The sequence below is a fragment of the Melitaea cinxia genome, chromosome 24 (genome assembly GCF_905220565.1).
Source record: "Melitaea cinxia chromosome 24, ilMelCinx1.1, whole genome shotgun sequence".
Taxonomy (NCBI): domain Eukaryota; kingdom Metazoa; phylum Arthropoda; class Insecta; order Lepidoptera; family Nymphalidae; genus Melitaea; species Melitaea cinxia.
In genome coordinates, this window is record NC_059417.1 from 1,445,183 (window position 1) to 1,452,418 (window position 7,236).

Consider the following 7,236-nt stretch of genomic DNA (forward strand, 5'->3'; position numbering starts at 1 on the left):
AGAGACAATAAACGACTGATATATTTCTTTTATTATGCACAAAAAAATTATATTTTCACTTCCAAAGGAATTTAATTTGAGTAACAGTTTTAACAAAAAAATAGGGATTTATAAAAATAAGTTAATGTTATTTTGTCGTCGACTGTACAATATTTGATATTACACAAAGCTTTTTATTGAATTTTTGAATTATGATGTTATATTCTTATGTAATAACTAGATAATTGCTCCTGGATTTTTTATAAATGTTTACAGTTTTTATTTGTATACATTATTTTGACCCTCCAGTTTTTTGAACCTAAGTTTTCATTTACAACTTTAATGCCAATAATATTTTTTTTTTGTGTAGAAACATTTAAGTGTAATTTTCCTGTGAAAAGTTTTATGGGAAGTGGATTATGAGCCAAAATGTTTATACACACTGGTTCATAGGCTCACTCAGTGGTTCATTTGGACTTAGTTGATACTTTTAAAATAAATAATTTGTATATATTAATTTGTATCTAATAATTTCGTATATAACAATTATTGCAATAAATTACTTGTATTATTCTTGTTAAATTAATCAAATAAAATCATGTAATAAAATAACTGAAAATATAGGCAGTAGTATCCATTGCCCTCTAGCTCAAATATTCATATAAAACAATAAAAATTAAGGACCAATTCTAGTTCTTCTGTTTAATAGTATTATGTGACGTGACATGTTTTTCTGGACGATATCTAAAAAATAATAATAATGATGTTTTATTCTTGAAATTTATTATAAACGTAGACGATTTGTCTGGTTATCGTCATAAGTAAAAGCCTAAGCCTTAAAATTTCATTGTTATGAATTGAATTGAAAACGCAAAACATTTATATGCTCCAGATTGATATCTATTAATAATAATAGTTTTTTATTAGATATTTCGTCAGCTCTAATAATATCTTTTTTTTTAAATTTCAAGTCAAAGAGCACGTAAGCGGTCTTTATCATTAATATCTAAGGGGTTCGTCCATTAATCAAGTGGAATTTTTTTGCTAACTTTTTAACCCCCCAACCTCCGTTGGTGATTTGACGACGCGTTGGCTCAGCGGTCAAAGTATAGGCTGTTGCGTTGGCGGTCGCGGGTTCGATCCCCGCTCACGACAGGCGTTTGTGCTGGTATATTGTGTGTGTTTCCGGACCCCTGACACAGGAGATAATCCTACTGGGCCGTTGAGTGTGAAAAATTTATTTATTTATTTATACGTGGTGAGGTTTGACTACCCACATATCCAAAACTCACGTGTAATTTTTTTCATACAAAATACGCTGAAATTTTTAAATATCGTCCTTAAATACTCATATTATCTGACTAAGTTTTGGAAAAATACGCAGCGTAATAGAAATTTCCAGACATTCATTGGGGTTGGTTATAATTATTGGACGACCCCTAAAACTGAGATTTTATAGCTTTCAATTACCGCATTTTCATACTAATATTGGACATCATTCGGTTTTATATAGAATTCTGTCATCCTATAATGATTTATGTCCAAACTTTGATATTTTCAATGGCTCCTTGGCCACAACCAAGAATATCGTTCATAGATTGGTTAAATAGTTTTTAATATTTTGTGATTAGTTTAAGCTGAACATGTCAAAATTGCATGCTGTGTTCACTGTAATAAGAATGAACATTGTACACCTTTCAAATTGTTACATACATAAACCTTTTTTATATTGTATCATTCAATTTGTGAAATAAAAAAAAAAAATAAAAAATAAAAACGATCGCTTGTCAATGAGTTGGAATTCTACTTTCCTTTTTACAGAGCATTAAATATTGTAAAAATCATTAAAATTTGTCTGTTAAAATATGTCATGATGGTTTACTAAACTTAGTGTATTCTAGGATCTGAAAATGTAATGTCCATTTTTATTGACCCATACTGTTGTTACTCGTTCTTAACTAATGTATAACTAGGTAATTAGGTTGTGTTCAAACAATAATAAATGTGGTTCGGATGATATTTTTTGTTTTATTTTATTGAAAATTCCTTTTTTGTGAAGTTATTTATGAGGTACCTATAGCAGAAATTATCTTGGTCAAAGTCTGGAGCAGTCCGACTAGGGTAGTACCTCCACGTTACAGACGTACCAGCTAAATAGTACTGCTCTCAAGCAGTATTGTGCAGGGTTCGCCAAACCGATTCATAAAGGTAACCGTTTGAAACGGTTACCGTATGAATCGGATACCGATTGAAAAGGTTACCGTTTTATTTCGGTTCCAAAACCGTAATAAAACGGTTACCGATTAAACTGTAATACCGAAATATAACGTTATGTATTTCGGTTTTAAATGATTCGGAGAAGTAACAGAGGGTGACAAAATCTGTGAGCCATCGTTTAAAATGAAGAATCTGTAATGTTCCTTTGCTTTTATTGATAATGCTTGGTTTTTCATAAGACTGGCTTCTTTAACTATGAAAGTAATTAAGTTTTTTGTTTTGAATTATTCGTTATATGCAATATAAACATTAACGCGAAAAAGAGATGAAAACTTGCTCGCGTCGCGTCACGCCCGGGGCCTGTCGTCTATCACAAATAAATAAGTTTTAAGTAAAATCACGCAACACACGGGAGCGAATGAGATAGAGATATGGTTTACGTTCGGACCGCAATCCGAGCTAGCGCAGCGCAGCTACAAGAACGGGAATTGCCCGTTTAAACTTACGACGCGAACGTTATGCCTACTACCGGTTTATTTCGATACTGTATTACCGATATGATTCGGTTACCGAATGATTCTCTTACCGTTATTTTGATTCGATAAGTACCGTTTTATAAAGGTAAATAACCCATACCGGAATATCCCTGGTATTGTGTTCCTGTTGGTGAGTAAGGTGACCAGAGCTCCTACGGGTAATTGTAGATAGGGTCGGCAACGCGCTTGCAATGCTTCTGGTGTTGCAGTCGTCTATAAGCTACGGTAATCGCTTACCATCAGGTGAGCCCGTACGCTTGTTTGCCGCCCTAGTGACATAAAAAAAAGGAAATCGGGGGTAGGATCGGCAATGCGCTTGCGATGCTTCTGGTGTTGCAGGCATACACGTAACGGTAACAGCTAACCATCAAGCATAGAATTAGTTACGTACTTTGTTTATAACTCTACCTTAAAATTAAGAAGTAACTACCAAATTATATATAATGTGAAATGAAATGAAAACATTTCGTCATAAGGTGATATACACACTTAACGAAAGTCAAAATAATGTCATTTACAGAAATGATAATACAAATAAATTTAAAAAAAAAACTCGACAGTAATATAAGAAAGTTAAGGCAGCAAAAAAATCAAACAATAAAATAAAAATTTATATCTTAGCATTGGGTACATTACAAATTTAGGTAATATACCCAGTGTTATGTGCTATCTTAACTTAGTCAACATAATCAACATTTTAAGTTACTTAAAATTTCTACTGTCTCGGTAGATATTACCTTCCTATTATGTCCTCGGCTTTATTAAATATTGCAATAAATAAGTAAAACTAATGTCCCTAGTGTATAGGCTGAGAGAAAAAAAGCCGAAGAAAAAAAAACTCGTTACTCTTTTAAAAATTTAAAGTCATATACAAGACAAAAAGTAACAGTATGACCATGAAATTATCAAGATTTTAACTATATCTATTTACAGATTGAGTTCTAAGACATAGCCTAGTCGAGCTTTATTCAATACCATGCCTTTTCATCATTAAGACATTAATATCAGCCGCATTGCCCCATAGCAAAATACCATAGGACATTATACTATGGTAGTAGCTGAAGTAAACTAATCTAGCTGTATCGACATCTATTAATAACCTTATTCTTTTAACCGCGTATGCTGCACAGCTTAGTCTATCCGTCAATTGACAGATATGGGGTCCCCACTGCAACTTTGAATCAATGGTGATTCCTACAAAAACAGTTGAGTTAACTAAGTTCAATTTATCACCATTGAGTTTTGGTTGCATATCAATTTGTTTTATATTTGGAGCAGAAAATTTGATACAATTAGTTTTTTTTTTACTAATGAGAAGTAAGTTATTCACATGTTTACATCGTCATAGTTGGTTTCTTGTCTACGTAATTTAAATATTAATGAAGTATCATCAGCAAACAATACAATCTCATGGTTCTTACCTACTAAATACGGTAGGTCGTTTATGTATATTAAGAACAAGAATGGACCAAGAAATGAGCCCTGTGGGACCCCCATCTGTATATGAGACTCAGACGACTTAGTACCATTCTCTTCAACCCTCTGAGTTCTATCACTAAGATAAGAACTCAGAAGTTTTAGTGCGGTATTTTTAATACCATAGTGACTGAGTTTCCTGATTAATGTGTTATGATGAACACAGTCAAATGCCTTAGATAAATCACATAATACACCTAAAGCATCACGCGACTCCTCCCAAACATTGACTATCGAAGTAAAAAGCTCGACACCGGCATCAGTTGTTGAGCGTCCTTTAGTGAAACCGAACTGCTTGTTATGTAAAAGATTATTCTTTGTGAAATGGTTTAAAAGCTGACCGAGAATCACTTTTATTATTTAGCTAGAGATAATTCTAATTTTATTTTAATAATAATGGTAATAGACAAAGTCAGAATAAATAATAATTCTTTATTTAGATGTAATGTTAAAGTTATCATATGTTTCACATATGATATTAAGCAAATAGGCAAGTAAATAGATAATAAATGCACTAGGATATGTTAAATAATAAAAAAACAATATGTGACATAAAATTTTATTTAGAAAATAACATTTTTAATCTACATTAATCTAGTATTCAATATTTACAACTATTTTTCCATTTGGATGGTATTGTCGAGGTTAAGGATTTCAGATAGCAAACGATCAGTATAGTTTATTATTGGAAGCTTTCTATCACTGCTCTGCTCATATGAGTAAAGCAATGAACATCAAATATAGGCATCTTAATTATTAGAAGTAAATTACAATAATAATAACTATATAGAAGTTTTCAAGTAAAACAATGGAAAAGATTTAAAAAAAGGCCATAACCAATATAAAGGTAAAAATTAAATGAACTTGACAATTTTTTTTTAAATTATCAAATCATTTCTATTCAAGACCTAAAAATAGGTACGTTATGCAAATATCGGCAGTTAGGTTAGCATCTTATTCTACAACAGAACAATAGTAACTGGCCTTATAATCATGATTTGATAAATTAAAAAAAAAAAATCAAACAATAAAAAAAGAACAAGTTCGGTTAAAAATTTTCAAAAACCAAATATGACAAAATCTTCAAAAAACTATTCAGTACGATTTAAAAAGTTGGCAAAAGACAACGACATACTTATTGCTTAAAATTTGTTACTTCAGCATATGGCATAATTATATTTGCAACAGATAACAATTTTTGTGCCGTTTTTGTGCGTTATTGCAGACTTCAGACTGATGAACATTTTTGGTAGTTTCAAATATACTAGAGATTTGTGACAATCTGTTAATTTAAAATTATAAACAGTTCTACTAGCACCTTTTACTTTAGTTATTTGTCTAAATACATATTTACAATATTACTGACCAATTCTTTTTAGTCTTTCTTATTAACAATTAAATAGTTTAATACGTTTTACATATATAAATTCCTTTGACAGTGACTAATTAAGTTATACAGTAATAACCTTAATATAACAAACCGATGTTGATAATTTATCTTACAGATAGGCTATAAGACTCTACACAAAGTGGAACTTTATGATAACATATGTTGAAGATTGTCGACTTTTGTTATATCGAGGTGGGACTGTATATTTTTTTGATATAGTATATACAAAAACATCTAATTTAGACAAAGATATAATTTGATTATTAATTCGTGTAAAACTTCTTAATATATTACTGATTTTTCTTTCGTGTAAATTATTGTTTTCGATTTTATTTATACAATTTATTTTTAAACCATTCTAATTTTATATTTATAGTAAGATGCACCAAGTCTTGACAGCTTATTTTAAAATTCTGGCAAGATTACTAATTACATGTTAGGAGACATTTGTATACTTTTACAGTACCAGTAATAGAATACAGGAGCTAATTTTCAAAACAGTTTATCTCCATTTTACCAACAATGACATTTCAATGAAAATTCGCTTGTAATGAACTTTCAAAATACAAAAAGTTATTTGGTTACAATAGTATTAATTTGGTTTCAGTACTCTGTAGAAGCGAGAACGTTGAATTTTGAAAATTAACTCCAGATTTATGACCCCACAAGTTGTTGAATACATTTCATAACGTTTATTAGGATATTTTAGTGTAAACTGTATCAAAAGTAAATAAATCCAAAAATAGGAAAATGGACTTAATATCTATTATTAATAATTCAATTTTTACTTTGTTTAGAATTTTTTTTTCACTTTGTGGAAGATATATTAGTATTGTTTATTTAAAGTACATAAATATGGTTATTGTTAATTATTTCTTTTATAGTGTATGGCAACATTGACTATATACAAAATACAAAAATCAGTAAAGTTTATCTTGGCTAACATTTACATATAGATTTTATCAGTAGGACATAAGTGGAGTAGTGTGGTGGATTAAGCTCCGAGCCTTCTGTATGGACAAAGAGGCCTGTGCCCAGCAGTGGGATGTCACAAGCTGAATCGATCGGTCAACTTAATCTTTAATCGGTCTTTGATCGGTTAACGTTAGGTTAGCCTTTAGGCTCAACAAATACACTACCATAGAATTCACAACTTGCTAATAGAAATATCTAACAGATAGTTTAATATGATGTTGAAAAAGAATAACATCTTACAAACTTTTATCTGTTAGATACCGTCATACGCCAGATAGTTTTATCAGTAACATTTTCCGCTTCCTTATTCCTTAAGTTATTTTTATGCTTGTATTGTGACTAAAGTTTGTGACAAACATAATTAATATATTTTTATTTGGTTATTCAGATGGCTTCATAGTATAATACTTTGTTGCATTTAAAACAATATTTTCAACTTATAACAAAATTCACTTATTTTTTTTAATTAAAATATTACTATTTATACAATCGATTTTCGAAAAACAAAATACAAAAATTTGATAAAATTGTGACAAATAAAACAATGTGACCGTAAACTTTTCGATTACACAATAAAAAAAGTATTAAACATTAAAAGAATGTCTTACTCAATCATTAACTTGACTCAATTCCTTTTTTATGACTTCTTCTATATAATAATAA